Genomic DNA, 24,290 nt, shown 5'->3' on the forward strand with positions numbered 1-24,290 from the left:
ATCCCGTCAGTCACCAAAACTAATAGTTAAAACAAAAGTCATAATAATTATAGCTCGAGTGAGTGAGTGAGTGCCAGCAATTAAAATAATCTAGTCTTGACCAGACAACCCAGTGATTGAAAGCATGTCAGTGACCTAAGATCCACGCAATCTGGTCATGGTGACACACACTCCGCCAATCTGTTTAATCGACAACATGCCACCTGTTAAGATCTGGAGTAGAATAGGTCTTCAGCAACCCATGCTTGCTGTAAAAGGCGACTTTGCTTGTCGTAAGAGGTGACTAACGGGATCGGGTGGTAAGGCTTGCTGACTTGGTTGATGCATGTCATCGTATCCCAATTGCGCGGATCGGTGCTCATGATGTCAGTCACTGCATTGTCTGATCCAAACTCTATTATTTCCAGACCGCCGTCATATAGCTGGCATATTGTTGAGTACGGCGTTAAACAACAAACAAACAAACAAACAAATAAACAAATCGACAGCATGGCGCAGGTACCAGGGAGCAATTCTATCAGGAATCCAACGGAAACAATACCATTGGATTAGAGTGAAGAAGTGAACAGGCTTTCTCGCAATCATATGTAGCAGAACCGATGTACAGAAAACGAAAGCTACCATCCCATGAGTGTTTTCTGTCATGTTTCACGTGAGCAATTAAAAAAGAAATGACAGCTGAAAAAAATCAATGGCGGAAGACCTCACAAGTTATTACACAATCTTTTGTCCCTGTCGCTGGGCAGTCTACCGTGACATGACCAGCAAAATATTTTTTCAGCCTGTAGACGCATCATTTAGAATAATTTATGACAACATAATGCATCCAAAAAACGTCTCGTCGGTTCAACGTGTATATAAGACCCGTGTGACTTTTCAAGAACACTGACATCTTTCTCTTCAGACTGATTGCTGACTTTCTGGTGAGTCTTTTCTTCTTTCTACAACAAAGCCACCTTAAGAAGGTGTGGTTTCATCTAGATGTCTGCTTCTGAACTTCTGTATTCGGTTGCGGTCTTAACAATGAATATCATGTATTATGATCTACAATGTGTAGATGCTATCGAAGTTGTATATCGTCTTGTCAAAACATTTGAAAACAGCTAAAAATAATTCATCTCTTTCAGAATCTGAACCATGGCATCTATCTTGTCTGTTGCCCTGATATGCGCATGCGTGCTGGTGTGTTCCGGTGCTGTGTACGACCAGTATCCGTACCACGGTCAGAAATCGGATGTGTATCCCGGAGGGAGCTACCCTGGATACCCCCACCAAAGTCAGTACTACCACGACGTACCCAGTTCAACACCATTCTGGTGAAACTGTATATATGAGAGATAGTAGAGTTTCTTTGTTTCTTTCTTTATGCCTAACGCCGCTCTCAGCATTATTCCAGCTATATGACGGCAGCCTGGACCAGACAATCCAGTAATTGACACCATGAGCATCGATCTACGACAATTGGATACACATATTTTCTGAATTCGACGAATTCGCACCAGTACCCGCTACTTTCTACTTTCCCACGACTCACGATTATTTACAGACCGCCGTCATATAAATGGAATATTGCTGAGTGCGGTGTTAAACAAAAAACAAACAAACAGTGGCAGAACGTTTTGGGATGTCATTTGATTGTGACATCATGAAACAGATGATGTTACAAAGGTCTGCAAAGTATTGTTATGTAATGTCAGTCATGATCGAAGATATCTCCCAAGAAATATCTCCTGTGGAAGATCCTGTTTTGGATGGCAAATACAGTTATTATCAGCTATATATCGTTCGCCATGCCTTTAGACTGCCATCTTTACACTAGTGCATAGTCAATGATGTTTTGATGGCTGAATGTATACGAACTAAAATATATACACCTGTCTATATACTGTATATGATTTCTTCCAGATAAGTATGGAGGCTATTACGGAAGTGAGTAAATAATATTCCAAGTTCTTCTTCATATCATATCCTCATATTATGAAGTTCGTGTGAATTCTAGTACACAATGCCATTTAAAAAATGGTCAAATGTAACAAAAGTTATGTTTGGGATAACGTTTTCTAAGTAGAGTACAGATTCTAGTACTTTTTGGGGTTGAGTCCCATCCGTGGCTTTCCTACCAGTTGTCGGACTTTCGTTTTTGTGGAAGCTACATTGTGTGCTAGTGATTAGGTGCCTCACTCTGGCAGTGTGGGTTCGAATCCTCTTTGGGACTCAACCCACAAAAGTACTAGAATCTGTACTTTACTGAAAAAGTGTTGTCCCAAATATAACATTTGTTACATTATGGATTTCGGTCTTAAAAATCAATGTATCTTTTCGTAAATTTAAATACAATGTTTATTTATATTGCAATCATTTATATCACAAAAATATCTCTTGCAAACGGGATTACATTAAAGTAAGTAATCAGTGCCACATGTAACTTTTATCAAATAAACTTTCTATAATATTATATGGATTCAATTATGTCAATAGTGTCGATATAATATTTACGTCTCTTCCCAATGAATTATCTTATATCACAACACACACGTGTTTTAACTAAGACATCCTGTCATTGTCTTCATGATGTATCTGACATAATTATAACATCTTGTTTTACCTTGACCAGGGTACCGACGATCTGTACCATCCTATGGTGATGGTAGCTACCCAAGACACTACCCGTACTACCCGACAGGATACCCGTACTACCCAAAATACCCCACACAGAAACACTATTAACCATAAGGTATTGAAAATATTAATAATATTATTATAATACATTGCACAATCCATTTAAATTGACCTTGCACTGTCGAGTGTTCTTCGGTCAATACCACATAAGTCAACATGTTCATGATGAGTTCATATATTTAGAACCGATGTTTATTAACACTCGTTATTATTATCTAACAATTTTACAATACAATTTGCTGAATACAAATGTTGAACAGTTTGAAAGAAGTCAGTATTATTCCTACAACGGTTGCCATAAGTAGTTCAAATAATCCTTTCCTAGGGGCGGGGGTTAGCCTCGTGGTTAAAGCGTTCGCTCGTCACTCCGAAGACCCGGGTTCGATTCCCCACATGGGTACAATGTGTGAAGCCCATTTCCGGTGTCCCCCGCCGTGATATTGCTGGAATATTGATAAAACCGGCGTTATACCATACTCACTCATATACTTTCCTTTGTATTACTCAATCCGTCATCTCAAGCTTACGTATCAAGAAACTGTTTGTGAATTTACAAGTCGGTAGAGTCTCCAGAGAGACAGAGGTAGTCTTATTTGGGTGAGCAGGTAAATAGTACCGCTGGTTCACGAAATGTCAGCTTAATGCTGGAAACTCAGTGACCAAGTGACCACAAATCACAAAGATGGACCAAGGAATATATTTGTTGCTAATTGGGTATTCGAAGTCACTACAGTTGATAGAGGTATGGATAGTGGATATGCAGAGTGAATCGCGAGGCCTTAGACCAATCCATTATCCTATCTCTCGTTACAATCTGATAGCCGAGGACTTGAAATCTGACATATGACGTGACGACAAATAGTGTTATACTGGCATTTGGTGTGTTCATTTTGTAATAACCACGACTTGTGTATTTCAGCGATGGCGGGATACCACAGGCGGCCCAGAATCCGGCATCTGAATAATGCGATGTGCATGCATTACAAGAAATAAATGTTGTATATTTATGATGTAGTTTTGTTTTCTATAACATATTTAGCTGGCTCTGACAAATAGTTGCGCATATACGTACTTAAGTGTATGTGAGGTGAGGTTTGACGTCGTGTTCCAGATTATATAACGACGTGCATGCATTTGTGTGTGTGTGTGTGTGTGTGTGTGTGTGTGTGTGTGTGTGTGTGTGTGTGTGTGTGTGTGTGTGTGTGTGTGTGTGTATGCCTGCTTGAACTAGTCCGGACTAATGCCGATTTTATAGTGCTATCCTACTGAGATACCATGCTGCAGTTTACCATAAATACCCCACAAAGTATACTGACTTCAAGCCGACCAGTCCTTGTTTTAGCGTCTTAATGCCGGGCGCCAGGCAGGGTAAAAACAAGTACCATCTTAACGTTGTTTGGTATGATGTGTCCAGGGATCGAACCCCGAACCTTCCGCTCTCCACTAGACCATGGAGGCGGTCTTAGTGAATGTCAAACGCACACATCAGCTTGTATTGCTTGTTGGAGCTGTTATAATCGTGCAATGACATGCGGACACATCATAGCAAAGATTTCCAGTTTCATAACAGAACATCAATTGAAAAGTTATAGAGTCAATTCTATTTTTTTTCAAGGATAAATACAGATATGAATACATGATTTTTGTAACATGTTAGACGAAGAACGCAGGTATTCCCTGCTACATATTTGTTACTCAAATAATATCCATAATTACCATATTTGTGGACCGCAAGTGTCGCCTCTGCTGGTAGCAAGGCATTGTTCCTTCTCGACGTCAACTCTGTGTGGGGTCACCTGGTGAACATTTAAGCCTTCAAAGCTTGGTGACAAGACAAAGCTGCAAGGAAATAAATATTGCCAAAATCGCACTTGTGATATTGCTATATTTATATAATTTATTTACGCCCAGTGGAATCTGTTCCGTCGGATAATCGAGACTGGTTGATGTTTGATATGTATGTGCACGTTTGATATGCTGTAGACATGTATCCATGTCTGTTAAGATCCATGCAAAAGTCACTATGGTGTACCACAGGGTTCAGTCCTTGGACCTCTGCTATTCACAATTTACATCCTGCCAATTGGAGATATCATCCAGAAACATGCTCTTAACTTCCACCTCTATGCGGACGATAACCAGATCTACATTTCCTTTAAAACTTCGAACCTTCTCTAAACCTCGCCGCCCTTGAGCGCTGTATTGATGACATACGATCCTGGATGAGCTTCAATTATCTCAAACTCAATGAAGAGAAGACTGAGTTTTTAATCCTTGGTTCACGACGGCAAGTCAGAAAGCTTCACCCTGACTCTGTATACCTTCATATTGTTCATACCACTGTGTACCCAACTGCCAGTGCCCGTAATCTGGGAATCACCTTTGATTCAACAATGGCCATGGACACTCATATTTCACTAACCAGCAGAGCATGCTACCATAGCATCTATAACATCAGTAAAGTCCGCCACCTACTTGATACTCCAACAGTTAAATTGTTTATGCAATGTCTTGTGACCTCCAAACTGGATTACTGCAATGCATTGTATGCTAATCTTCCCAAGAAAGCCATATCAAAGCTACAACGCATTCAGAACTCTGCGGTTAGATGCATCTCTAAAGTTCCAAGATCCAATCACATCAGTCCTGTCCTCAAAGCACTACACTGGCTTCCAGTCTCCTTTCGTATAAACTATAAGATATGTATCATCACTCACGACTGCCTCAACAATGGCGACTATCAAGACTATCTCAAAGATCTTATATCTCTGTACACTTCAGAGCGTGCTCTCCGATCCTCTGGTGGAACTCTACTGTATCAGCCCCTGTCTACTTCTGCTATGTCTGACCGTGCCTCCTCCTTTTGCAGTCCACAGTTATGGAACGCTTTGCCTTTGAATCTGAGAAAACTCTGCTTCTAAGGGAACATTTAAGTCTCTCCTCAAAACCCACTTCTTCACCTAAGCTTTTCAATAGATCTCCTGATTGTTGGCATATGTACATAGATATTACTTTTTAATCTTGTCTCAGCGCCAGTGAGCAACTGTCGATGGATATTAGGCGCTTTACAAATCAATTATTATTATTATTATTATTATAATTATTATTTATTTTTTTTATTATTATAATTATTATTGTCCATTATTACGTACGTAAGATAATCACATACATCTCATGAATGCGTGGTCCTGAGTCGATGATGTTGAAGACGGTCGAAAACGTGGTTGGGAGGATGGTAGAAGTAGTGATGAGGATGGTCGTGCAGGTGGGGATGTCTCCATATCTTCATCAACCAGGAGAGCAGCAGCCTCAGGGAAAGATGAATCATTGTTGATGGATTACTGATGGTGTAACCGCCACATGTACAGAGTGACCTCCCCTTGTTCATTTATCTGTAGCGGATTGAGATACCCCTCAATACATATACATAAATAGAGAATACTACACTCGTTCTCGTTGGAACATAAAACTTTCTTTCGTTGACAGATGTAACTGAAACCGGTTGCAAATCTGGTTGCGCATGACTAATGAAATATGGCCAAATATGGGCATTGTTGACATTTCTATGCATACGCATTAACAACATGTTCCTGGTGTTGTGTGTGCAAACATGACAGCAACAACCCACAAGATCTTATTTTAAGAATTTATTCAACTTATGGAAATTCAAGGGCATTGTTGTTGGTACGCACGACACCTATAAGAAAATATAAAAAGTCAGTTAGCGCTGCGCTTTAAATATCGGACAAACAGTCGCTCACTCGCACCACCGGAGTTCCTGGCGGTGCAATCAAAATTTTGCGGTTTCCTTGATCTATCAGCTGAATTTATATCCTGTCCTACCATTTTGGAAGAGGGAAATCAGAAAGACATTCATGTTAAATGTACTACCCGATACTGAAGACGTTAAAACCAGCAAACTCAAGTCCGTTTGCATGTCAATGACAGCTTCGAACGAAGGGCAAGGTCACCATCGGAATAAGAAAAGACAACCGTGATTTACGCTTGGACATGTTATTGTTTGCATTTGGGATGTTCTGGGCCACAAAATCAGAAGTCAGACACACTTTCAAGGAGTTGTCAAAGGATTTGTATCAGAGCTGTTCACTTTGAGTGATCTGGTCGTGCAGTCGTGTATGAAACAGTGCCACAAACGTAAGTCCCGATATATATCCAGATAGTTTTGGTGACTTCATTTCACCACGCGTATCCCTTTATGTTAAATCAAATTGAAAGTCGAGAAATTGGTTGGGGTCCTACACGCTCATAGGGACCCTCGATCTATCGATCGGGAGTAATACATTGCAAATGGATAAGCTCTGTTATATAATGTCTGTAGTAGCTCTGTGCATAACTAATATAGAATGCCAAGCGAAGTTGATTCGTGTGACTATCTTGTTGGTTTAATAAAGTGTGTGTAAATGTCTCTCATTTCTTCAATTCTGTATTGTAGTTGCAAAAAGAATGACGTTTCGTGATTTTTTTATGAATGAAAAAAGTAGTTCTGGTGTGACAGAGGTCAGAGGTTATCCAATCAAAACGAATAAAACGGAGTCAACCTTGTACGATACACGTGTGAAGTACGGATTTAGTATCTTACCACCTGTATCTCAATATAACACTACAACACTGATTATTGACCCAGACACGATTCCCCAAATGGTTACAATGTAGGAAGTTTCTGGACATCAACGTTGATTCTTAAGTATTTAAACAGAGAGAATAAAGAAAGTATACTGATGTTGGTTTATTTTATGTAATTTAAAATTAAAAGAACCGTTGCTAAATTTCTTTTCTTTTTTAAGCATCACTCATTCCTACAACATTTTGGAAAAAGTAATTTGTGGTTTGATAATTTTGTTAAAATAGAATTGACCAGGGTAAGAAATGGATTGGCAGTCACACGACCCCATATTTGAAATGTTGGAGAAAAAAGGGAAAATTTATTATGTTTATAAGATGTCTAAGATACCCATCATCAGTTGTGTATTTGGCGGATTTTGAATATATTTTTATAAATTTTAAATCAAATTATGTTCAAAGTACTCTTTGATTAGTACAGTACAGTTCATTTTATGTAATATCGCTAACTTAAGATATGTTCAATTAGGAGATAAATATTTCGTTTTGTAAGATTTGCGTGATGTTATGCTGAATGGATGTACGGAAATTTCATTAGAACACGACGCCGTAACATGAACGTTAATTAAAATCGATATTTAGGAGGAACTAATTTACTGAGCGCATGACACAACAAAGCTGCCGTTTGCAATACGTCTCCTCGTGCTCACCTTCTAAAAGATGCATGATATGGGGTGCCGCGAAATCGATCAATAGTTTCGAGGTACTCCAATAATGATGGTTCATTTTACGAAAGGGGTGGTCACATGTTCAAGCCCATTTCTCAGAAAATAAACAAACAACAGGAAATATCACAAATTCAATTCTTTATCACAGTTCCTAATCTTACTTGTAATTTGTAGTTATGCGTATCTATAAAATATAAATAATCAAAATTAGAAAATACGTACATACTCTTTGGCCCCTATACAAGATAGTGTCAACTCGCCTGAAACTGAGGTGGTGACAGGAGACGTCAAACATGTGCGAGATTTAAGACATGCAGCTTAGCATGGATGGAAAAAGTTGTTTACTGTTACAGTGGAATTGCATATGTGAAAGAGACCATTGGAATTAGCAGAAGAATTAACCTGGAAGTTATTCACGTGAGCAGTGGACAGTGGCAGGATATTTGTATCTTGGACAGGTACCAAATTACGTTCGTTAGCGAGCTGCTGCTGTCCCTGAAGAATGTTCGAATAATGTCGTTTTTTAGCCGAGCTCGAGTCAATGGAATACGACTTCAACGATTCATCAGTTTTGTGGTCGGTAATTTTGCAAATCTCGCGATTTTCAATACCTGCGTTTGACAGCAAAGTTACGGCAGTTGCCCGAAAACAATGGTTTGTATACACTTTGAGACCAGCGTTGGCATTTACACCAACTGGCCTCGTGGTGTACCATTCGGTGTCGTCGACGTGGACTCGTCTCTTGGGAGCCTAGTAAAAAGCACCATTGTTGGGATTGAGGAGAGACATGTATTTTTTCAATGAGTTGGTCCGATGTTGCATAAATGCGTTTGTTGGGCCCATTTGAGTCTTTGAGGTCCCCCATGTGATTTTTAGTGACTTCGGAGTGTGTCATTTCAATAAACTCGAACCCCTGTTCATCGAAAGGAAGATGCAGTTAATTCCCTTTGGTTTTCTTTACCACGACGAGCGAAACCGAATGTAAGGTCGAACCACACTTTACGAAGCAAGCCGGAAGGAGTTACCGTATCCAAACTTTCACGAATTTTTTAAAAATCATTCTCGGGAATAGCAGCATGATGTGCTGTCGGGTAAAGGCCATCGCGCTTAAGTTTTTTTACCATGGACAGAAAAACATTGTTTGCAGTGTGAAATTCCCGGTCTTGGATAATGTTTATGCTGCGCTCAAATGGCGGTCCCCTGATGTGCCTGTGTATGGCAGCACGCAACCCAACAAAACTCGATTTTGAGTAAAGATCTCCCTCAGCATTTCTGACTTCGGCATAAAAGAACCTCAGTCTCTCATTCATTTGAGAAGCAGGAAGCTCTTCGAACTTGGGTTCAAAACCTCGGAAACCAAGCTATTCTGGAAGTGAAAAAGATTGCCTTGTTCAGGGTCCAAATGTTACAGTAAGTGGGAGAAATTTGTTATTATTACGGCGTTGTGTTTAATGAAATTTCCGTTTATCCATTCAGCATAACATATCTCAATTCGTACAAAACGAAATATGTAATTTATGTAAATATTTTGGTCAATCTCCTTATATTATTTTCATTCTTTGCGATGACACATTGTTCACGCTTCACATTGCTATCATGGCAATGGTGTAAGGGAGGTAACTCTCGCTGATGTTGATCGAATCTGCGTAGGAATTTTTGGTATGTGTTTATGTATTTTTTTATGTTTCAATGGCTTACGTCGAAATATTTTAACTCCCCAGGAGGTATTACGCCCAGTAAATTTGGAGAGGTTCCCATCCACGATGTCCTGTTCTGCTTTTGCATCAAGGGACGGGAAGCGGTCACTGGACGCTTGAACTTTGGGCTCTACGGAAACGCTGGCTGTATTTCCTAGTTCAGGGGCCATCTCAGAGAGGTTTTCAGATTCAACAGCTGTTGTGAGTAATAATAATAACAAAATTAGGAGGGTGTATGAAAGTCATAACTGTTATAGAGTTACAATAAATGTTTTTTACTCTGTTAAAAATTGATTTTGTTTTGTTTTTTCTTTTGGCCAAGCCCAAGAAAATTACATCAATTATGATTATGATTGTGTAATTAATGGAAAAAGGTAAATTTCATTTACCTTCAAATTCTTGAATTATCTCAGAAAATGTCTCGTCGTCCCATTCACTCAATATTTCATCAAAATCTCCGATGTGGAAATTTCTATCTGTTCCTTCATGTTGATGATTTCAAAAATAGTTCCATTAATTAATGTTTACAAACACGGTAATGAGACCAAAAAAATTCAGTGATGTTATGCTCATTCGACAACACTTTTTAACCAATCAGATCAGGGAACAAACCTACTTTTATGTTACAATTGAATATAAAAAGCAGATGAAAAAAATCAACTGAGAGGTATATAGTTCTTTTTGTCTCACAGTTTATATAACTATATTCGAAAGAAAAATTATCCTAACACACATTAGAATACATTTAAACTATTAATGCCTATATAATTATATTCGTTGCATGCTTTTATTCATGACTGAATCAATCACGAAGACTAATTAGCTTTGACAGCTTTGGCTTTGACAGAGTATCGCATCCCAGGGCTTGAGTAGGTGTGGGCAACTTTTGTCAACCGAAGTCAATCAGTTAATATGATCCCGCATTGGTCAACCAAGTTAACGTAGGTAACCAAAAATGGTCAAGTCGCATTCACCAGGGTTGTCCGGGGTTTGGGAATCGAACGGGAGCACCTATAGCTACTAACTAATGACACACACATCGACAACGCATGGCGTTGGCTTACTTATACGCCCCAGAGGCTTATCAAGGAACGTATAAGATTAATCAGTATTATCAGGCCCCTGCTGTGATATCTACCGGGCCACTACTGTGGTAACAATATATTGTGAAAACAACATGATGGATGGATGGATGGATGGATGGATGCCAGAATCGCCTTGATGATGTTTCTGGTTTCATCACCACACCCCTGGTGATGGGTTCCACCAAAGATGTCAACTCCTAAGACCTGGATCACTTCCTCCCAAATCAAGCTGACACACCGAGATATGACTGAAATACTGTCCATTGTGACGTTAAACCAAATTCACCTATTTGTCATGCAATATGTAACAAGTTAATACAGTAATCTTCTTACTGTAAACACTATCAGTTGCACAGCAGGCTTCAATAACAACGTCTAGCCCTCAGCTCCAGATTGTGAGGCGTGGTCCCTCGTTACCGATTTTATGTGGTACGTCATGGCACGCTGTTTTGGACCCAATCATGCAAAAAACATCAATGACATCGACCTTTTATTCGTTACCTTAAATAATCACCAGGAAAGACTGTGACAATGTTGGAATTGATGGACCAGGAAAGCTTTGCTTATCTCGTCCTTTACATGGCCAAACAGTGCAATTCATATTTATTTCACGAGCTTCCTAATTCGACAGTGATACAGCAGTTTTTACATTAGGGAAAAACATTTTGATGAATGTTGATGATTTCAATGTAGAGGAACTCGCCGCCATATTCGAGCGTACATGGTGAACTCAAAGTCAGGTGCAGCATTCGGCTGAGCTGCATTTAATGCACTCATTTATGTGTGGTGGTGAAGGGAATTGACATATACGAAGCTGCAAATGTGTCCTTTATTGTGAAAACTGTTGCCATTAATTGGACATACTGAATATCATCTGTTATGGATTTCTCTAAATAATAACAATAACAGTTGTTTGTTTGTTGTTTAACGCCACACTCGCCTTTCAGAGTGAGCATGGGTTGCTGAAGACCTATTCTAACCCGGATCTTCACGGGTCCAAAAGTGAGTGAGTGAGTGAGTTGGGTTTAACTGCGCTTTTAACATTATTCCAGTTATATCGGGGCGAGTCAGCTTAATGTGTGAGGAAAGCCCGAAATGATGCAGGTCAGACGTTTACCCCTTCGGTGAAACCCACGAGCACGGGTATGGTGCTGACAAACCTAGAAACGTAATCGGGGCGAACCGGGATTCGAACCCACAATCATAGGTTTCTGGCGTGTCCAGGGGACGCAACTCTGCACAGCGAATCGTGGCGCCTTAGACGTCTGGGCCACCCGTGCCCCCTGGTCTATTAGCAATAGGAACAGTAATAACAATAGCAATAGTAACGGTATAATATTGAAACGGTATTAGCAAAAGTAAATATAAGCAACAAAACCCTTTCCATAATCACAAGAAATAACAGTCCATTGTACGATTCGGACTATGTCATTAGTATAAAAGCAAGTGAGTGAGTGAGTGAGTGAGTGAGTGTTGTAGTCAGCAATTGTCAAGCTATAAATATAATCTAGTCTTGACCAGACAATCCAGTGATTGAGAGCATGTCAGTGACCAAAAAGATCCACGCAATCTGGTCATGATAACGCACAATCCACCGATCTAGATAATCGACAACATGCCACCCGTGAAGATCAGGAGTAGAATAGGTCTTCAGCAACCCATGCTTGCCGTAAAAGGCGACAATGCTTGTCGTAAGAGGCGACTAACGGGATCGGGTGCTCAGACTCGCTGACTTGGTTGATACATGTCATCGTATCCCAATTGCGTGGATCGATACTCATGATGTCAATCACTGGATTGTGGGATCAAGACTCAATTATTTCCATACCGCCGTCACATAGCTGGCATATTGCTGAGTACGGCGCTAAACAACAAACAAACAAACAAATCGGCAACATGCACCGGTTCCGGAGGTCAATTCTATCAGGAATCCAACGGAAACAATACTATTGCATGAGAGTGAAGAAGTGAACATGTGTAGTAGAACCGATGTACAGAAAACGAAAGCTACCACCCCATGAGTGTTTTCTTATGGTGTTGTCATGTTTCACGTGAACAATTAAAAAAGAAATGACAGCTGAAAAAATTCAATGGCGGAAGACCTCACAAGTTATTACACCATCTTTTGTCCCTGTCGCTGGGCAGTCTACCGTGACATGACCAGCAAAATATTTTTACAGGATGAAGGCGCATGATGCCAAATAATTTATGATAAGATGATGCATCGAAAAAACGTCTCGTCGGTTCAACGTGTATATAAGACCCGCGTGCCTTTTCCAGAACACTGACATCTTTCTCTTCAGACTGATTGCTGACTTTCTGGTGAGTCTTTTCTTCTTTCCTTAGCAAACAACGTCGACGTTGGTGTATTGCTAGATGAGAAACTAGGAAATTTGTCAGAAACAAGCACCTTTATTTACGCTGTTCAAACTTTGAAGCTTTTTATATATGTTGACATCCAAGTGCTAAAAGCAAATATAATGTTTGGGTAGGGGCTTTGTAAATGAACTTACCTATACAACAAAGCCACCTTAAGAAGGTGTGGTTTCATCTAGATGTCTGCTTTTGAACTTCTGTATTCGGTTGCGGTCTTAACAATGAATAGCTTGTATTATGATCTGTCATGTGTAGATGCTATTGAAGTTGTATGTCGTCTTGTCAAAACATTTGAAAACAGCTAAAGATAATTCATCTCTTTCAGAATCTGAACCATGGCATCTATCTTGTCTGTTGCCCTGATATGCGCATGCGTGCTGGTGTGTTCCGGTGCTGTGTACGACCAGTATCCGTACCACGGTCAGAAACCGGGTTTGTATCCCGGAGGGAGCTACCCTGGATACCCCCACCAAGGTCAGTACTACCACGACGTACCCAGTTCCACACCATTCTGGTGAAACTGTATATATGAGAGATAGTAGAGTTTCTTTGTTTCTTTCTTTGTTGCCTAACGCCGCTCTCAGCATTATTCCAGCTATATGACGGCAGCCTGGACCAGATAATCCAGTGCATAGTGCAAAGTCAATGATGTTTTGATGGCTGAATGTATACGAACTAAAATATATACACCTGTCTCTATACTGTATATGATTTCTTCCAGATAAGTATGGAGGCTATTACGGAAGTGAGTAAATAATATTCCAAGTTCTTCTTCATATCATATCATAATATTATGAAGTTCGTGTGAATTCTAGTACACAACGCTATTTAAAAAATGGTCAAATGTAACAAAAGTTATGTTTGGGATAACGTTTTCTAAGTAGAGTACAGATTCTATTACTTTCTGGGGTTGAGTCCCATCCGTGGCTTGCCTACCAGTTGTCGGACTTTCGTTTTTGTGGAAGCTACATTGTGTGCTAGTGATTAGGTGCCTCACTCTGGCAGTGTAGGTTCGAATCCTGTTTGGGACTCAACCCACAAAAGTACTAGAATCTGTACTTTACTGAAAAAGTGTTATCCCAAATATAACATTTGTTACATTATGGATTTCGGTCTTAAAAATCAATGTATCTTTTCGTAAATTTAAATACAATGTTTATTTATATTGCAATCATTTATATCACAAATATATCTCTTGCAAACGGGATTACATTAAAGTAAGTAATCAGTGCCACATGTAACTTTTATAAAATAAACTTTCTATAATATTATATGGATTCAATTATGTCAATAGTGTCGATATAATATTTACGTCTCTTCCCAATGAATTATCTTATATCACAACACACACGTGTTTTAACTAAGACATCCTGTCATTGTCTTCATGATGTATCTGACATAATTATAACATCTTGTTTTACCTTGACCAGGGTACCGACGATCTGTACCATCCTATGGTGATGGTAGCTACCCAAGACACTACCCGTACTACCCGACAGGATACCCGTACTACCCAAAATACCCCACACAGAAACACTATTAACCATAAGGTATTGAAAATATTAATACTATTATTATAATACATTGCACAATCCATTTAAATTGACCTTGCACTGTCGAGTGTTCTTCGGTCAATACCACATAAGTCAACATGTTCATGATGAGTTCATATATTTAGAAACCGATGTTTATTAACACTCGTTATTATTATCTAACAATTTTACAATACAATTTGCTGAATACAAATGTGGAACAGTTTGAAAGAAGTCAGTATTATTCCTACAACGGTTGCCATAAGTAGTTCATATAATCCTTTCCTAGGGGCGGGGGTTAGCCTCGTGGTTAAAGCGTTCGCTCGTCACTCCGAAGACCCGGGTTCGATTCCCCACATGGGTACAATGTGTGAAGCCCATTTCCGGTGTCCCCCGCCGTGATATTGCTGGAATATTGATAAAACCGGCGTTATACCATACTCACTCATATACTTTCCTTTGTATTACTCAATCCGTCATCTCAAGCTTACGTATCAAGAAACTGTTTGTGAATTTACAAGTCGGTAGAGTCTCCAGAGAGACAGAGGTAGTCTTATTTGGGTGAGTAGGTAAATTGTACCGCTGGTTCACGAAATGTCAGCTTAATGCTGGAAACTCAGTGACCAAGTGACCACAAAACACAAAGATGGACCAAGGAATATATTTGTTGCTAATTGGGTATTCGAAGTCACTACAGTTGATAGAGGTATGGATAGTGGATATGCAGAGTGAATCGCGAGGCCTTAGACCAATCCATTATCCTATCTCTCGTTACAATATGATAGCCGAGGACTTGAAATCTGACATATGACGTGACGACAAATAGTGTTATACTGGCATTTGGTGTGTTCATTTTGTAATAACCACGACTTGTGTATTTCAGCGATGGCGGGATACCACAGGCGGCCCAGAATCCGGCATCTGAATAATGCGATGTGCATGCATTACAAGAAATAAATGTTGTATATTTATGATGTAGTTTTGTTTTCTATAACATATTTAGCTGGCTCTGACAAATAGTTGCGCATATACGTACTTAAGTGTATGTGAGGTGAGGTTTGACGTCGTGTTCAAGATTATATAACGACGTGCATGCATTTGTGTGTGTGTGTGTGTGTGTGTGTGTGTGTGTGTGTGTGTGTGTGTGTGTGTGTGTGTGTGTGTGTGTGTGTGTGTGTATGCCTGCTTGAACTAGTCCGGACTAATGCCGATTTTATAGTGCTACCCCACTGAGATACCATGCTGCAGTTTACCATGAATACCCCACACAGTATACTGACTTCAAGCCGACCAGTCCTTGTTTTAGCATCTTAATGCCGGGCGCCAGGCAGGGTAACAACAAGTACCATCTTTTAACGTTGTTTGGTATGATGTGTCCAGGGATCGAACCCCGAACCTTCCGCTCTCCACTAGACCATGGAGGCGGTCTTAGTGAATGTCAAACACACACATCAGCTTGTAGTGCCTGTTGGAACTGTTATGATCGCGCAATGATATGCGGACCCAAAATAACAAGGATTTACAGTTTCAGAAAAGAACTTCAATTGAAAAGTTATAGAGTCAATTATATATTTTTCCAGGATAAATACAAATATGAATACATGTTTTTTCTAACATGTTACACGAAGGCACAAGTATTCCCTGCTACATATTTGTTTCTCAAATATTATTCATAATTATAATATTTCCGAAAAGTCTCGCCTCTGCTGTAAGCAAGGCGTTGTTCCTTCTCGGCGTGCACTCCGTGTGGGGTCACGTGGTGAATCTTTAAGTCTTCCAAGCCAGGTGACTAGACAAAGCTGCAAGGAAATAAATATTGCCTAAATCGCTCTTGTAATATTGCAATAATTATAGAATTTATTTACACCCAGTGGAAACTGTTCCGTCGGTAATCGAGACTGGTTAATGTTTGATATGTATGTGCACGTTTGATATTCTGTAGACATGTATCCATTATAACGTACGTAAGATAATCACATAAATCTCATGAATGCGTGGTCCTGAGTCGATGCGAGCATCCAACGTTAGTCCCGATATATATCCAGATAGTTAAAACTGACTTCATTTCACCACGCGTATGCATTTATGTTAAATCAAATTGAAAGTCGAGAAATTGGTTGGGTGCCTTCACGCTCATAGACACGCTCGATCTATTGATCGGTAGTAATACATTGCAAATGGATAAGCTCTGTTATATAATGTCTGTAGTAGCTCTGTGCATAACTAATATAGAATGCCAAGCGAAGTTTGATGCGTGTGACTATCTTGTTTGGTTTAATAAAGTGTGTGTAAATGTCTCTCATTTCTTCAATTCTGCATTGTCGTTGCAAATAGAATGACGTCTCGTGATTTTTTTATGAATGAAAAAAGTAGTTCCGGTGTGACAGAAGTCAAGGGTTATCCAATCAAAACGAATAAAACGAGGTCAACCTTGTACAATACACGTGTGAAGTACGAATTTAGTATCTTACCACCTGTATCTCAACCACGAGGGTAATAATCATTGTTATGACAATACAACACTGTGATTATTGAGCCAGACACGATTCCCCATATGGTTACAATGTAGGAAGTTTCTGGACATCAGCGTTGATTCTAAAGTATTTAAACTGAGAGGTAAAAGAAAGTATACCGATGTTGGTTTATTTTATGTAATTTGAAATTGAAGAACCGTTGTTAAATTTGATTAGTTTTGTTTAAGCATCACTCATTCCTGCAACATTTTGTAAAAAGTAATCTGTCGTTGGATAATTTTATTAAAATAGAATTGACCGGCGTAAGAAATGGATTGGCAACCACACGACCACATGTTTGAAATGTTGGAGAGAAAAAAGGGAAAATTTATTATGTTTATAAGATATTAAGGTACCCATCAGCAGTTGTGTATTTGGCGGATTTTGAATATATTTTTATAAATTTTAAATCAAATTATGTTCAAAGTACTCTTTGACAAGTACAGCACAGTTCATTTTATATAATATCGCTAACTTAAGATATGTTCAATTGAATATGAAAAGCAGATGAAAAAATCAACTGAGAGGTATAGTTCTTTTTGTCTCACAGTTTATATAACTATATTCGAAAGTAAAATTACCCTAAAACGCATTAGAATATACTTATACTATCAATTCCTAGTTAATTATATTCATTGAATGCTTTTATTCATGACTGAATCAATCACTAAGACTAATTAGCTTTACAGGCTTTGACAGAGTATCGCGTCCCAGGGCTTGAGTAGGTGTGGGCAACTTTGGTCAACCGAAGTCAATCAGTTAATATGATCCCGCATAAGTCAACCATGTTAACATAACCAAAAATTTCAACTCGCATTCACCAGGGTTGTCTAGGGTTTGGGAATCGAACGGGAGCACCTATAGCTACTAACTAATGACACACACATCGACAACGCATGGCGTTGGCTTACTATACGCCCCAGAGGCTTATCAAGGAACGTAAAAGATTAATCAGCACTATCAGGCCCCTGTTGTGATATCTACCGGGCTACTACTGTTGAAACAATATATTGTGAAAACAACATGATGGATGGATGGATGGATGGATGGATGGATGCCTGGATCCCAGATTCGCCTTGATGATGTTTCTGGTTTCATCACCACACCCGTGGTCATGGGTTTCACCAAAGATGTCAACTCCTCCTCCCAAATCAAGCTGCTACACTTTTTAATTATCAACAGGAAAGTAGGTGACAATGTTGGAATTGATTGACCAGGAAAGCTTTGTTTATCTCGTCCTTTACATGGCTTAACAGTGTAATTCATATTTACTTCACGAGTTTCTTAATTCGACAGTGATACATCAGTTTCTTAAAGAGAGAAAAACAGTTTGATAAATGTTGATGATTTTAATGTAGCGGAACTCGTCGCCATATTCGCGCGTCGAGCGTAAACTGGAAATCAGGTGCAGCATTCGGCTTGGGTGCATTTGATGCACTCATTTATCTGTGGTGGCCGAGGGAATTTACACACACAAAGTTGCACATGTGTCCCTTATTGGAAACTGTTGCAATTAATTGGAAATATCTTTCACACATATTGAATATCATCTGAAACTGAAATAATTGGGTCTGGACCAGACAATCCAGTGATTGACATCATGAGCATCGATCCACGCAATTGTGATACGATAACATGCATCAACCAAGTCAGCGAGCATGGCCACCCGATCCCGTCAGTCACCAAAACTAATAGTTAAAACAAAAGTCATAATAATTATAGCTCGAGTGAGTGAGTGAGTGCCAGCAATTAAAATAATCTAGTCTTGACCAGACAACCCAGTGATTGAAAGCATGTCAGTGACCTAAGATCCACGCAATCTGGTCATGGTGACACACACTCCGCCAATCTGTTTAATCGACAACATGCCACCTGTTAAGATCTGCAGTAGAATAGGTCTTCAGCAACCCATGCTTGCTGTAAAAGGCGACTTTGCTTGTCGTAAGAGGTGACTAACGGGATCGGGTGGTAAGGCTTGCTGACTTGGTTGATGCATGTCATCGTATCCCAATTGCGCGGATCGGTGCTCATGATGTCAGTCACTGCATTGTCTGATCCAAACTCTATTATTTCCAGACCGCCGTCATATAGCTGGCATATTGTTGAGTACGGCGTTAAACAACAAACAAACAAACAAACAAATAAACAAATCGACAGCATTGCACAGGTTCCGGGGGGCAATTCTATCAGGAATCCAACGGAAACAATACCATTGGATTAGAGTGAAGAAGTGAACAGGCTTTCTCGCAATCATATGTAGCAGCATCGATGTACAGAAAACGAAAGCTACCATCCCATGAGTGTTTTCTGTCATGTTTCACGTGAACAATTAAAAAAGAAATGACAGCTGAAAAAAATCAATGGCGGAAGACCTCACAAGTTATTACACCATCTTTTGTCCCTGTCGCTGGGCAGTCTACCGTGACATGACCAGCAAAATATTTTTTCAGCCTGTAGACGCATCATTTAGAATAATTTATGACAACATAATGCATCGAAAAAACGTCTCGTCGGTTCAACGTGTATATAAGACCCGTGTGACTTTTCAAGAACACTGACATCTTTCTCTTCAGACTGATTGCTGACTTTCTGGTGAGTCTTTTCTTCTTTCTACAACAAAGCCACCTTAAGAAGGTGTGGTTTCATTTAGATGTCTGCTTCTGAACTTCTGTATTCGGTTGCGGTCTTAACAATGAATATCATGTATTATGATCTACAATGTGTAGATGCTATCGAAGTTGTATATCGTCTTGTCAAAACATTTGAAAACAGCTAAAAATAATTCATCTCTTTCAGAATCTGAACCATGGCATCTATCTTGTCTGTTGCCCTGATATGCGCATGCGTGCTGGTGTGTTCCGGTGCTGTGTACGACCAGTATCCGTACCACGGTCAGAAACCGGGTTTGTATCCCGGAGGGAGCTACCCTGGATACCCCCACCAAAGTCAGTACTACCACGACGTACCCAGTTCAACACCATTCTGGTGAAACTGTATATATGAGAGATAGTAGAGTTTCTTTGTTTCTTTTTTTTATGCCTAACGCCGCTCTCAGCATTATTCCAGCTATATGACGGCAGCCTGGACCAGACAATCGATCATTTACAGACCGCCGTCATATAAATGGAATATTGCTGAGTGCGGTGTTAAACAAAAAACAAACAAACAGTGGCAGAACGTTTTGGGATGTCATTTGATTGTGACATCATGAAACAGATGATGTTACAAAGGTCTGCAAAGTATTGTTATGTAATGTCAGTCATGATCGAAGATATCTCCCAAGAAATATCTCCTGTGGAAGATCCTGTTTTGGATGGCAAATACAGTTATTATCAGCTATATATCGTTCGCCATGCCTTTAGACTGCCATCTTACCACTAGTGCATAGTCATGATGTTTTGATGGCTGAATGTATACGAACTAAAATATATACACCTGTCTGTATACTGTATATGATTTCTTCCAGATAAGTATGGAGGCTATTACGGAAGTGAGTAAATAATATTCCAAGTTCTCCTTCATATCATATCATAATAATATGAAGTTCGTGTGAATTCTAGTACACAAAGCCATTTAAAAAATGGTCAAATGTAACAAAAGGTATGTTTGGGATAACGTTTTCTAAGTAGAGTACAGATTCTATTACTTTCTGGGGTTGAGTCCCATCCGTGGCTTTCCTACCAGTTGTCGGACTTTCGTTTTTGTGGAAGCTACATTGTGTGCTAGTGATTAGGTGCCTCACTCTGGCAGTGTAGGTTCGAATCCTGTTTGGGACTCAACCCACAAAAGTACTAGAATCTGTACTTTACTGAAAAAGTGTTATCCCAAATATAACATTTGTTACATTATGGATTTCGGTCTTAAAAATTAATGTATCTTTTCGTAAATTTAAATACAATGTTTATTTATATTGCAATCATTTATATCACAAAAATATCTCTTGCAAACGGGATTACATTAAAGTAAGTAATCAGTGCCACATGTAACTTTTATAAAATAAACTTTCTATAATATTATATGGATTCAATTATGTCAATAGTGTCGATATAATATTTACGTCTCTTCCCAATGAATTATCTTATATCACAACACACACGTGTTTTAACTAAGACATCCTGTCATTGTCTTCATGATGTATCTGACATAATTATAACATCTTGTTTTACCTTGACCAGGGTACCGACGATCTGTACCATCCTATGGTGATGGTAGCTACCCAAGACACTACCCGTACTACCCGACAGGATACCCGTACTACCCAAAATACCCCACACAGAAACACTATTAACCATAAGGTATTGAAAATATTAATACTATTATTATAATACATTGCACAATCCATTTAAATTGACCTTGCACTGTCGAGTGTTCTTCGGTCAATACCACATAAGTCAACATGTTCATGATGAGTTCATATATTTAGAACCGATGTTTATTAACACTCATTATTATTATCTAACAATTTTACAATACAATTTGCTGAATACAAATGTGGAACAGTTTGAAAGAAGTCAGTATTATTCCTACAACGGTTGCCATAAGTAGTTCAAATAATCCTTTCCTAGGGGCGGGGGTTAGCCTAGTGGTTAAAGCGTTCGCTCGTCACTCCGAAGACCCGGGTTCGATTCCCCACATGGGTACAATGTGTGAAGCCCATTTCCGGTGTCCCCCGCCGTGATATTGCTGGAATATTGATAAAACCGGCGTTATACCATACTCACTCATATACTTTCCTTTGTATTACTCAATCCGTCATCTCAAGCTTACGTATCAAGAAACTGTTTGTGAATTTACAAGTCGGTAGAGTCTCCAGAGAGACAGAGGCAGTCTTATTTGGGTGAGTAGGTAAATTGTACCGCTGGTTCACGAAATGTCAGCTTAATGCTGGAAACTCAGTGACCAAGTGACCACAAATCACAAAGATGGACCAAGGAATATATTTGTTGCTAATTGGGTATTCGAAGTCACTACAGTTGATAGAGGTATGGATAGTGGATATGCAGAGTGAATCGCGAGGCCTTAGACCAATCCATTATCCTATCTCTCGTTACAATATGATAGCCGAGGACTTGAAATCTGACATATGACGTGACGACAAATAGTGTTATACTGGCATTTGGTGTGTTCATTTTGTAATAACCACGACTTGTGTATTTCAGCGATGGCGGGATACCACCGGCGGCCCAGAATCCGGCATCTGAATAATGCGATGTGCATGCATTACAAGAAATAAATGTTGTATATTTATGATGTAGTTTTGTTTTCTATAACATATTTAGGTGGCTCTGACAAATAGTTGCGCATATACGTACTTAAATGTATGTGAGGTGAGGTTTGACGTCGTGTTCAAGATCACTATACTTGAGGTGCATGCATTTGTGTGTGTGTGTGTGTGTGTGTGTGTGTGTGTGTGTGTGTGTGTGTGTGTGTGTGTGTGTGTGTGTATGCCTGCTTGAACTAGTCCGGACTAATGCCGATTTTATAGTGCTATCCCACTGAGATACCATGCTGCAGTTTACCATGAATACCCCACACAGTATACTGACTTCAAGCCGACCAGTCCTTGTTTTAGCGTCTTAATGCCGGGCGCCAGGCAGGGTAACAACAAGTACCATCTTTTAACGTTGTTTGGTATGATGTGTCCAGGGATCGAAACCCGAACCTTCCGCTCTCCACTAGACCATGGAGGCGGTCTTAGTGAATGTCAAACACACACATCAGCTTGTATTGCTTGTTGGAGCTGTTATAATCGTGCAATGACATGCGGACACATTATAGCAAAGATTTCCACTTTTAGAACAGAACATCAATTGAAAAGTTATAGAGTCAATTCTATATATTTTCAAGGATAAATACAGATATGAATACATGATTTTTGTAACATGTTAGACGAAGAACGCAAGTATTCCCTGCTACATATTTCTTTCTCAAATAATATCCATAATAACCATATTTGCGGACTGCAAGTGTCGCTTCTGCTGTAAGCAAGGCATTATTCCTTCTCGGCGTGCACTCCGTGTGGAGTCACCTGGTGAACATTTAAGTCTTCAAAGCCAGGCGCTAGGCATGGTAACAACAAGTACCATCTTTTAACGGGGTTTTTTATGACGCGTCCGGGGATCGAAACCCGGACCTTCCGCTCTCCGGGCGAACGCTCTTCCACTAGACCATGGAGGCGGTCTTAGTGAATGTCAAACACACACATCAGCTTGTAGTGCCTGTTGGAACTGTTATGATCGCGCAATGATACGCGGACCCAAAATAACAAGGATTTACAGTTTCAGAAAAGAACTTCAATTGAAAAGTTATAGAGTCAATTATATATTTTTCCAGGATAAATACAAATATGAATACATGTTTTTTCTAACATGTTACACGAAGGCACAAGTATTCCCTGCTACATATTTGTTTCTCAAATATTATTCATAATTATAATATTTCCGAAAAGTCTCGCCTCTGCTGTAAGCAAGGCGTTGTTCCTTCTCGGCGTGCACTCCGTGTGGGGTCACGTGGTGAATCTTTAAGTCTTCCAAGCCAGGTGACTAGACAAAGCTGCAAGGAAATAAATATTGCCAAAATCGCTCTTGTAATATTGCAATAATTATAGAATTTATTTACACCCAGTGGAAACTGTTACGTCGGATAATGGAGACTGGTTAATGTTTGATATGTATGTGCACGTTTGATATTCTGTAGACATGTATCCATTATAACGTACGTAAGATAATCACATAAATCTCATGAATACGTGGTCCTGAGTCGATGCGAACATCCAACGTTAGTCCCGATATATATCCAGATAGTTAAAACTGACTTCATTTCACCACGCGTATGCATTTATGTTAAATCAAATTGAAAGTCGAGAAATTGGTTGGGTGCCTTCACGCTCATAGACACGCTCGATCTATTGATCGGTAGTAATACATTGCAAATGGATAAGCTCTGTTATATAATGTCTGTAGTAGCTCTGTGCATAACTGGGGCGGTCGGGTAGCCTAGTGGTTAAAGCGTTCGCTCGTCACGCCGAAGACCCGGGTTCGATTCCCGACATGGGCACAATGTGTGATGCCCATTTCTGGTGTCCCCCGCCGTGATATTG

At 39.6% G+C, this 24,290-nt stretch overlaps 2 long non-coding RNA genes across 2 annotated transcripts; both read left to right on the plus strand.

Annotated features, from left to right (window-relative positions):
* The first annotated feature begins 13,009 nt into the window (after positions 1-13,009).
* Positions 13,010-15,649, plus strand: LOC124111464. The gene is made up of 5 exons (XR_006857444.2): positions 13,010-13,092; positions 13,472-13,620; positions 13,868-13,891; positions 14,577-14,696; positions 15,562-15,649. It is a non-coding gene; the product is annotated as an uncharacterized LOC124111464 (long non-coding RNA).
* A 4,050-nt stretch (positions 15,650-19,699) lies between these two features.
* Positions 19,700-22,438, plus strand: LOC124111485. The gene is made up of 5 exons (XR_006857448.2): positions 19,700-19,783; positions 19,988-20,136; positions 20,658-20,681; positions 21,367-21,486; positions 22,351-22,438. It is a non-coding gene; the product is annotated as an uncharacterized LOC124111485 (long non-coding RNA).
* The last annotated feature ends 1,852 nt before the right edge of the window (positions 22,439-24,290 follow it).

Source organism: Haliotis rufescens, unplaced genomic scaffold (genome assembly GCF_023055435.1).
Source record: "Haliotis rufescens isolate VD_foot unplaced genomic scaffold, xgHalRufe1.0.p SCAF_21, whole genome shotgun sequence".
In the NCBI taxonomy this organism is placed as follows: domain Eukaryota; kingdom Metazoa; phylum Mollusca; class Gastropoda; order Lepetellida; family Haliotidae; genus Haliotis; species Haliotis rufescens.